Source organism: Labrus bergylta, chromosome 24, assembly GCF_963930695.1.
Source record: "Labrus bergylta chromosome 24, fLabBer1.1, whole genome shotgun sequence".
Lineage (NCBI taxonomy): Eukaryota > Metazoa > Chordata > Actinopteri > Labriformes > Labridae > Labrus > Labrus bergylta.
This window is the reverse complement of record NC_089218.1, coordinates 13,567,932-13,577,931: the sequence shown is the minus strand read 5'-3', so window position 1 is coordinate 13,577,931 and position 10,000 is coordinate 13,567,932. Positions and strand designations below refer to the sequence as shown.

The window sequence follows — 10,000 nt, the reverse complement described above, 5'->3', positions numbered from 1 at the left end:
TTAAGATCACAAGATCAGTAAGACAGGGGTGTCCGATGTCAGCGCTGCTGTATAGCTTGGTGGCAGAGCCGCTGGCAGCGCTGATATCGGAAGACGGGAGCATTGAAGGAATAGGGGAGGAAAATGTTAAAATAATCCAATATGCGGATGACGTGAATATAATGGTGAAAAGAGAGGAGGATATAGAACTAATACTGAAACACGTGCAAACCTATGAAAGGGCATCGGGGGCAAAAGTAAACGAAAATAAGTCTGAAATTATGCTACTGGGAAGGGAATCAAATTACGCTAATAGGTGGGGATTTAAAACGGTGGGGGAGAGAAGAAAAGTGCTGGGAGTGAGTGTGGGGAAAAACGAGAATGAATGTGATGACGAAACATGGAAAGAGGTGGTGGGTAAAATTAAGAAAACTTTGAATTTGTGGAGGGCAAGGGGCCTATTGCTGAGAGGAAGGGTAGCCGTAACAAATGCTCTCGTGTTGTCCAAAGTGAATCATGCGCTGAGTACTTGCGTGCTCCCGGACTGGGCCTTCGCGGAGATCTCAAAGATCATTAGGGACTTTATTTGGAGAAACAAAGCAGCGAGTATAGCTCACAAAACAATAATAGGGGCTAAAGATCAGGGTGGGTTAGCTTTGATTGACTTACTGACAAAAAAAGTAGCACTAAGAGCCAAATTGATAGGCAAATTTAAGGACCAGAGCCGGAGCGTAGGTTGGAAAAATCATTTCAAACAACATCTGTGCAGTTTTGGACTCCACAACGAGGACAACCTGCACCAGATAAATAACCCGGACGCATTTAAACACTTGCCACGGTTTTTCCAGGAAGTACTCAATGCGTGGTATCAGGTTTCAGCCTGGACTGTACCGGAATGCGGAACGAGAGGGTCAGTGCTGCGGCTGCCCTTCCTCTCAAGCCCGTATTTTAAAAATGGGGAGAGGGCAATCAAGTGCGAGGCAATGGAGAAAGCGGGATGCATTAGAATAGGGGATTTAGTGAACGATGAGGGGGAGTTTGATGTACAAATGGTGTTGGTGGGGTTAAAAAACAAGGGGTATGTGTGCAGAAAGGATGTGATTGAGAGAGTGTTTGAAAATGTAAAATTGTCTTTGTCGAGCGAATGGGAAAAACTAATCAAGGAGAAGGAGGGAGCGATGCGGGACGATGCGGTGGGGATCTCCCTGTGCCTAGGGGAGAAGAAGCACAACATTACTGATGTCACCACAAAAATTTGGTATAGATGCGCAATCACACATAGAATACAGAAACCCACATCTGAAGTTAAATGGACAGACACATACCCAGACATAACAAGCAACATGATATGGAAAAACATTAACATACCGCACACACCGCATGCAATATTTGACTTAGATTTCAAACTGAGGCACAGGAGGATCTTCACCTGCATCGTCCTGCATCAAATCCACAAGGAGAGGTATGAAAGAAAGTGTTGTGTATGTGAAAGTGTGGATGAGGATTTGGTGCATTTGTTTGTGACATGTGGGGAATTGGGCGTGTTTTGGGGAAAAATAAGGGAAATGTTGGGGAAATGTAGTGAGAATGAGTGTTGGAATGAAAGGGGGTGGGAATTGTCGGTGCTGTTGGGGGTGGGAACGAAACAAAAAAACCACAACGTTATGAATATGATTTTAGCCTTTGCACGCAAAGCGGTTTTTAACAGAAGGAATTTTGCATTGTATGAAAACAAGAGAATGAATGTGTGGAGAATGTTTTCGAATGAATGGAGAGCACACCTAAAATTGTTGCACGTTGCGAATGAGAGTGAGTTTGTGAGAATGTTTGTGGAAGGGGCGAAAGTGTGTGGGGTAAATGAAGAGGGGATTGTGTGGGACGTATAATTTATTTTGTTTCTGTTACGGTTTTTCGTTGGTCATGGGGAAAAATGGGTGGTTTGATTTGAGGGCTTTTTGGTTTGCAGGGGAGGTTGAGAGCTCTCAAGGGGATTTTGTTTGCTTTGGGGTTTGTTTTCGGGGGTTGTTTACTTTGAGGGAAGAACTCAAGAGAGTTTTTAAGTGTTTTGGAATCAGGGGAGGTTTTGATTTTGTTTGCTTTATTTTGTTTTCTTTGGCAAGCGCTTGCCTCTGAGGGGAGGTTTGATTTATATGGTGTATGTTTTGGTATTGTATTTCTTGTAAATGATGTGTAAATAATATAAATGTTTTTGTACTTTTGATAATAAAAGATAAAAAAAAAAAACACGCCCGATCTCGTCCGATCTCAGAAGCTAAGCAGGGTCGGGCCTGGTTAGTACTTGGATGGGAGACCGCCTGGGAATACCAGGTGCTGTAAGCTTTTTCATTTTTTTCATCATATGCTTTTCTTTCATCATATAGAGACATATTCACATGTCCAAAAATTCAGCCAGAATCAATAATGTGGGGGAGCATTTGCTCCCCCACATTATGGCCGAGGGCATGAGATCTTTAAAAGGCCCCTTTCTGCACAACATAATGGCTTACGGCCATACCACCCTGAACTCGTCCGATCTCGGAAGCTAAGCAGGGTCGGGCCTGGTTAGTACTTGGATGGGAGACCGCCTGGGAATACCAGGTGCTGTAAGCTTTTTCATTTTTTTCATCATATGCTTTTCTTTCATCATATAGAGACATATTCACATGTCCAAAAATTCAGCCAGAATCAATAATGTGGGGGAGCATTTGCTCCCCCACATTATGGCCGAGGGCATGAGATCTTTAAAAGGCCCCTTTCTGCACAACATAATGGCTTACGGCCATACCACCCTGAACACGCCCGATCTCGTCAGATCTCGGAAGCTAAGCAGGGTCGGGCCTGGTTAGTACTTGGATGGGAGACCGCCTGGGAATACCAGGTGCTGTAAGCTTTTTCATTTTTTTCATCATATAGAGACATATTCACATGTCCAAAAATTCAGCCAGAATCAATAATGTGGGGGAGCATTTTCTCCCCCACATTATGGCCGAGGGCATGAGATCTTTAAAAGGCCCCTTTCTGCACACAATAATGGCTTACGGCCATACCACCCTGAACACGCCCGATCTCGTCCGATCTCGGAAGCTAAGCAGGGTCGGGCCTGGTTAGTACTTGGATGGGAGACCGCCTGGGAATACCAGGTGCTGTAAGCTTTTTCATTTTTTTCATCATATGCTTTTCTTTCATCATATAGAGACATATTCACATGTCCAAAAATTCAGCCAGAATCAATAATGTGGGGGAGCATTTGCTCCCCCACTTTATGGCCGAGGGCATGAGATCTTTAAAAGGCCCCTTTCTGCACACAATAATGGCTTACGGCCATACCACCCTGAACACGCCCGATCTCGTCCGATCTCGGAAACTAAGCAGGGTCGGGCCTGGTTAGTACTTGGATGGGAGACCGCCTGGGAATACCAGGTGCTGTAAGCTTTTTCATTTTTTTCATCATATGCTTTTCTTTCATCATATAGAGAAATATTCACATGTCCAAAAATTCAGCCAGAATCAATAATGTCCCCACATTATGGCCGAGGGCATGAGATCTTTAAAAGGCCCCTTTCTGCACACAATAATGGCTTACGGCCATTCCACCCTGAACACGCCCGATCTCAGAAGCTAAGCAGGGTCGGGCCTGGTTAGTACTTGGATGGGAGACCGCCTGGGAATACCAGGTGCTGTAAGATTTTTCATTTTTTTCATCATATGCTTTTCTTTCATCATATAGAGACATATTCACATGTCCAAAAATTCAGCCAGAATCAATAATGTGGGGGAGCATTTGCTCCCCCACATTATGGCCGAGGGCATGAGATCTTTAAAAGGCCCCTTTCTGCACACAATAACGGCTTACGGCCATACCACCCTGAACACGCCCGATCTCGTCAGATCTCGGAAGCTAAGCAGGGTCGGGCCTGGTTAGTACTTGGATGGGAGACCGCCTGGGAATACCAGGTGCTGTAAGCTTTTTCATTTTTTTCATCATATGCTTTTCTTTCATCATATAGAGACATATTCACATGTCCAAAAATTCAGCCAGAATCAATAATGTGGGGGAGCATTTGCTCCCCCACATTATGGCCGAGGGCATGAGATCTTTAAAAGGCCCCTTTCTGCACAACATAATGGCTTACGGCCATACCACCCTGAACACGCCCGATCTCGTCAGATCTCGGAAGCTAAGCAGGGTCGGGCCTGGTTAGTACTTGGATGGGAGACCGCCTGGGAATACCAGGTGCTGTAAGCTTTTTCATTTTTTTCATCATATAGAGACATATTCACATGTCCAAAAATTCAGCCAGAATCAATAATGTGGGGGAGCATTTTCTCCCCCACATTATGGCCGAGGGCATGAGATCTTTAAAAGGCCCCTTTCTGCACACAATAATGGCTTACGGCCATACCACCCTGAACACGCCCGATCTCGTCCGATCTCGGAAGCTAAGCAGGGTCGGGCCTGGTTAGTACTTGGATGGGAGACCGCCTGGGAATACCAGGTGCTGTAAGCTTTTTCATTTTTTTCATCATATGCTTTTCTTTCATCATATAGAGACATATTCACATGTCCAAAAATTCAGCCAGAATCAATAATGTGGGGGAGCATTTGCTCCCCCACATTATGGCCGAGGGCATGAGATCTTTAAAAGGCCCCTTTCTGCACACAATAATGGCTTACGGCCATACCACCCTGAACACGCCCGATCTCGTCCGATCTCGGAAACTAAGCAGGGTCGGGCCTGGTTAGTACTTGGATGGGAGACCGCCTGGGGATACCAGGTGCTGTAAGCTTTTTCATTTTTTTCATCATATGCTTTTCTTTCATCATATAGAGAAATATTCACATGTCCAAAAATTCAGCCAGAATCAATAATGTCCCCACATTATGGCCGAGGGCATGAGATCTTTAAAAGGCCCCTTTCTGCACACAATAATGGCTTACGGCCATTCCACCCTGAACACGCCCGATCTCAGAAGCTAAGCAGGGTCGGGCCTGGTTAGTACTTGGATGGGAGACCGCCTGGGAATACCAGGTGCTGTAAGCTTTTTCATTTTTTTCATCATATGCTTTTCTTTCATCATATAGAGACATATTCACATGTCCAAAAATTCAGCCAGAATCAATAATGTGGGGGAGCATTTGCTCCCCCACATTATGGCCGAGGGCATGAGATCTTTAAAAGGCCCCTTTCTGCACACAATAACGGCTTACGGCCATACCACCCTGAACACGCCCGATCTCGTCAGATCTCGGAAGCTAAGCAGGGTCGGGCCTGGTTAGTACTTGGATGGGAGACCGCCTGGGAATACCAGGTGCTGTAAGCTTTTTCATTTTTTTCATCATATGCTTTTCTTTCATCATATAGAGACATATTCACATGTCCAAAAATTCAGCCAGAATCAATAATGTGGGGGAGCATTTGCTCCCCCACATTATGGCCGAGGGCATGAGATCTTTAAAAGGCCCCTTTCTGCACAACATAATGGCTTACGGCCATACCACCCTGAACACGCCCCGTTTACGGCAGAGACAGAGTGGAGCCCGGAGAGAGCAGACGTGCCAGAGAGAGCAGGAGTCCTTATTTTTCATTTTTGTTATATATGCCTTGTTTTGTTTAAAGTCCTCAGATCTTGAGTGAACGTCCCCCAGCAGTCACGGACTGTGAGGGGGATTGCTTTTCTTTTTTGCTTTTTTCTTACCTGTTTACCCCTTTTTTTTGGGAAGACCTTTGATTTCTTAAATGTTTGCTAGCGGGCCGCTAGCAAACACACACGGACGGATTACAAAGATTACAGGACAACGGACCGGAGAAAAGGAAAAAGAAATGGATAATGGACAAGAAAAAGGACAGACAAACACGGCATTGAAACAAAGGAACGGATTAAACGACAACGAAAAGGACAACGGACAAAAAGGACTGATAAACATGGCAAACGAAACTAGGAATGGTATGGACAACGGAGAGAGAGGAAGAGAGAGGAGCAGTGAGCTGATTGCCCCAGCTGCGGACAATCAAGGACTGATTGGTGTGCAGAGTGTGAGAGGTGCAGAGGGAGCTGAGAAAAGAGAGGCAAAAGTGGCCTACGAAAAAAAACTGACACTAAACATTGAAATGGTGGGGGAAAAAGTGCCTCTACAGCAGGTGATGAATAACTTAAAAATGATCTGCGGTGGCCTGCTGGCGTGCAGAACCGTGGGGCCGGAAAAACTTGAAGTAACAGTGAGCAACATCAAGGGAAAAGAAAGGCTGCTGGACGGCTTCAAAATTGGAGAGACAAGAGTTGTAGCCAGAGAACTAAACAATGACGAGCTGGTGGTGTCCTTTCTGAACCTGCCGGCCTACATCACGGATGAAGAAATCGTGTGGAAGCTGACGGGCTGGGGAGTGAACCCCACATCTCCGATTAAAAGAAGAATGTGGCCAGGGACAACAATAGCCGACGGAACAAGGTTTGTCCGGGTCCGGTTCAACGACCAGGTACAGTCGCTACCGTACTCCACAAAATTCAATACAGTGATGGGGAGCGAATTCTTCAGAGTCATTCATGACAGACAGCAAAAAGTGTGCAGGATGTGTATCCAGCCGGGACACATCCTGCGAGAGTGCCCGGAGTTCATGTGCCACAAATGTGGGGTGCAGGGACACTTTGCACGTGAGTGCAGCGCGAACCTGGCAAAATGTAAAAACTGTGGAAAAAGAGAAAATGACTGCGAGTGTGAAAATGAAAAGGAGAGCAGGAATGAGGCGGAGGAGGAGGTGTACAAGGGCGCGGCAGAAGGAGAGGAGGAGGTGACTGGAGAAAGCGAGGAGGAGACCGGAGAGGAGGAGGGCAGCGGAGGAGAAATGGAGCAGAGCGGAGAGAGCGGAGGAGAGCAGGTGGCAGAGAACGAGTTGGAGACGCCGGAGCAGGCTGGAGGAGGGGGACAACAGAAGCAGCGGAAAACGAGCAAGAAAGCGAAAAAGGGAGACAGAACGGACGGAGAACCAGGGGTAAGCATGAGCACAAAGGGGAGGGAGGTGCCTGAGAGGGTGCCGGGGCAGGCGGGAGGGAGTAAAATCAGGGCAAACAACCTGACTAAAAGCGCCAGTCCAAACGAAACGGACAGCGAAATGGATGTTAGTGAACTGGCAAGCGCGCAAAAAAGACTGAGTTTGGGGCAACGAAAGAAGTTGGCTAAAAAATTAAAAAGTAAAGACAAATAATGGCTGGAAATAACCCTGGTAAATCCGTTTGTTTTTCTTTTTTTTCCTTTTTGATAATGGCCTTAATTTTATTTTCTATCAACGCCAATGGACTACGAAGCAAGGAAAAGAGACAATCCATGCTTTCCTGGCAAAATGACATCCTGTGTGTGCAGGAGACCAGGTGGGATGATTCCCTGGTAGAAGACATTAAAAAAGACTTTGTGGGCCAAATCTTTAGCTCCAATGGTACGCCAAGGGCGAGAGGAGTGGCGGTTCTAATCAAAACGGATCGGGTAACAGGGGTTAATTTGGTGTACGGGGATAAAGAGGGGAGAGTTATAGTTATAGACTGTATGTACGAAACAAAAAAATTAAGAATTATAAATATATATGCGCCGAACGGAGAAAAAGAAAGGAAAACGTTTTTTATAAAAATAAGCAAATGGTGGGAAGGAAACTGCGTGATAATCGGCGACTTCAATGTGGCAATGACGCCAACAGACGTATCAAAAAATAATGTGTTCAAGGGGGACGTAAGCAGAGGGGCACTGAAAGACCTAATAATAACCAAGCAGTGCTTAGACATATGGAGATTGCTGCACCCATGGGAAAGGGCTTACTCTAGAAGGCAAATCGTGCTAAACAGACTGAAACAATCAAGAATAGACCTCTCCCTGGTGACATGTGAGGTGGTGAAGTGGGTAAAAAGCGCTGAGTATAAAACCAATACGTGGAGCGATCACGCAGGAATGACAATCACATTTGGAAAAGAAACTGATTCACGTAAAGGAGGGATATGGTGCTTTAATGGAAGTCTGCTAGAAGATGATGCGTTTGTGAAAAGCATGAAAAAATTCTTGAATGATGTGGGATATGAGTGGGGGGTGAATGAAGATATGAATGTGTGGTGGGATGGGGTAAAAGTCAGAATCAAAAAAAAGTGCATTAACTATAGTAAGGAGAAAAAGTGGAGAGAAAATCAAATGGAAGAGAATCTAAGAAAACAACTAAGTGAGGAAATAACATTGCTCGACAGTGCAGATAATGCTTGCGCAGAAAAATACATACACTTAAAAGAGCAGTTAAAAGCGTTCGAACTAAAAAAATGTAGGGGCGCAGCGATTAGGAGCAAAATACAATATTTGTATGAAGGGGAAAGGAGCACAGCCTTTTTCCTGGGTCTGGAGAAACAAAAGCAAATAAAAACAGAAATAAACGAATTAGTGAACGCAGCAGGGGAAAGGGTGACGGATAAAACTGAAATATTAAAAACGGTCAAAGGCTACTATGAAAGCCTGTTCACGAGACAGGAGTGTGATGGTGCGAGCGCGGACAGAGCTGTGGGTGCCTTAAAGAAGGAACTTAGCGACGAGGATAAAATATGGTGTGAAAGTGAGTTTACGGACGGAGAAATCAAAAGCGCTCTAGAGGGTTTAAACAGAAACAAAAGTCCTGGTAGCGATGGCCTAACTGCTGAATTTTATTTAGCTTTCAAAGAACAGCTAGTACCCATACTAGGCAAACTAAGTAAATATATTGAGAGAGTCAAATGCATACCGAAAAGCTTGGGGGAGGGGGTGGTTACTATTTTCTACAAAAACAAGGGGGACAATAAAAATCTGGACAACTACAGACCAATCAGTTTACTAAACACAGATTACAAAATCATAGCAAAAACAATAGCCAATAGAATCAGAGAAGTAATAGGAACTATCATAGAGCAAACACAATCATACAGCATACCAAACAGGGACATAGCAGACTCAATCATTTCAATAAAACAGACGGTCAGGGACATGGAAAGGGAGGGGGGTATATGGTTAGGGATTGATTTAAGTAAGGCATTTGACAGAGTGGATCATGGGTTCATGGGGAGGGTTTTGGAGAAGTTTGGGTTCGGGGAGAGAATGCGAGAGTGGATAAATGTGTTGTACAAAGGGGCGGAAAGTAAGATAAAATGTAACGGGGCTTTAACTGATGCATTTAAGATCACAAGATCAGTAAGACAGGGGTGTCCGATGTCAGCGCTGCTGTATAGCTTGGTGGCAGAGCCGCTGGCAGCGCTGATATCGGAAGACGGGAGCATTGAAGGAATAGGGGAGGAAAATGTTAAAATAATCCAATATGCGGATGACGTGAATATAATGGTGAAAAGAGAGGAGGATATAGAACTAATACTGAAACACGTGCAAACCTATGAAAGGGCATCGGGGGCAAAAGTAAACGAAAATAAGTCTGAAATTATGCTACTGGGAAGGGAATCAAATTACGCTAATAGGTGGGGATTTAAAACGGTGGGGGAGAGAAGAAAAGTGCTGGGAGTGAGTGTGGGGAAAAACGAGAATGAATGTGATGACGAAACATGGAAAGAGGTGGTGGGTAAAATTAAGAAAACTTTGAATTTGTGGAGGGCAAGGGGCCTATTGCTGAGAGGAAGGGTAGCCGTAACAAATGCTCTCGTGTTGTCCAAAGTGAATCATGCGCTGAGTACTTGCGCGCTCCCGGACTGGGCCTTCGCGGAGATCTCAAAGATCATTAGGGACTTTATTTGGAGAAACAAAGCAGCGAGTATAGCTCACAAAACAATAATAGGGGCTAAAGATCAGGGTGGGTTAGCTTTGATTGACTTACTGACAAAAAAAGTAGCACTAAGAGCCAAATTGATAGGCAAATTTAAGGACCAGAGCCGGAGCGTAGGTTGGAAAAATCATTTCAAACAACATCTGTGCAGTTTTGGACTCCACAACGAGGACAACCTGCACCAGATAAATAACCCGGACGCATTTAAACACTTGCCACGGTTTTTCCAGGAAGTACTCAATGCGTGGTATCAGGTT

At 45.0% G+C, this 10,000-nt stretch overlaps 8 non-coding genes and 3 pseudogenes across 8 annotated transcripts; all 11 read left to right on the top strand.

Moving 5' to 3' along the window:
• Positions 1 to 2,480: 2,480 nt before the first annotated feature.
• LOC114918157 (5S ribosomal RNA) lies at positions 2,481 to 2,589 on the top strand (annotated as a pseudogene).
• Positions 2,590 to 2,750: 161 nt separating this feature from the next.
• Positions 2,751 to 2,869, top strand: LOC114918765 (5S ribosomal RNA). Its single transcript, XR_010665770.1, has one exon. It is a non-coding gene; the product is annotated as a 5S ribosomal RNA (ribosomal RNA).
• Positions 2,870 to 3,012: 143 nt separating this feature from the next.
• Positions 3,013 to 3,131, top strand: LOC114917952 (5S ribosomal RNA). Its single transcript, XR_003806606.2, has one exon. It is a non-coding gene; the product is annotated as a 5S ribosomal RNA (ribosomal RNA).
• Positions 3,132 to 3,292: 161 nt separating this feature from the next.
• LOC114917946 (5S ribosomal RNA) lies at positions 3,293 to 3,411 on the top strand. Its single transcript, XR_003806600.2, has one exon. It is a non-coding gene; the product is annotated as a 5S ribosomal RNA (ribosomal RNA).
• A 145-nt stretch (positions 3,412 to 3,556) lies between these two features.
• Positions 3,557 to 3,665, top strand: LOC114917949 (5S ribosomal RNA; annotated as a pseudogene).
• A 161-nt stretch (positions 3,666 to 3,826) lies between these two features.
• LOC114917964 (5S ribosomal RNA) lies at positions 3,827 to 3,945 on the top strand. Its single transcript, XR_010665769.1, has one exon. It is a non-coding gene; the product is annotated as a 5S ribosomal RNA (ribosomal RNA).
• Positions 3,946 to 4,106: 161 nt separating this feature from the next.
• Positions 4,107 to 4,225, top strand: LOC114918143 (5S ribosomal RNA). Its single transcript, XR_003806776.2, has one exon. It is a non-coding gene; the product is annotated as a 5S ribosomal RNA (ribosomal RNA).
• A 143-nt stretch (positions 4,226 to 4,368) lies between these two features.
• Positions 4,369 to 4,487, top strand: LOC114918145 (5S ribosomal RNA). The gene has a single exon (XR_003806778.2). It is a non-coding gene; the product is annotated as a 5S ribosomal RNA (ribosomal RNA).
• A 161-nt stretch (positions 4,488 to 4,648) lies between these two features.
• Positions 4,649 to 4,767, top strand: LOC114918746 (5S ribosomal RNA). The gene has a single exon (XR_003807281.2). It is a non-coding gene; the product is annotated as a 5S ribosomal RNA (ribosomal RNA).
• A 145-nt stretch (positions 4,768 to 4,912) lies between these two features.
• LOC136178259 (5S ribosomal RNA) lies at positions 4,913 to 5,021 on the top strand (annotated as a pseudogene).
• A 161-nt stretch (positions 5,022 to 5,182) lies between these two features.
• On the top strand, positions 5,183 to 5,301 carry LOC114919734 (5S ribosomal RNA). The gene has a single exon (XR_010665768.1). It is a non-coding gene; the product is annotated as a 5S ribosomal RNA (ribosomal RNA).
• The last annotated feature ends 4,699 nt before the right edge of the window (positions 5,302 to 10,000 follow it).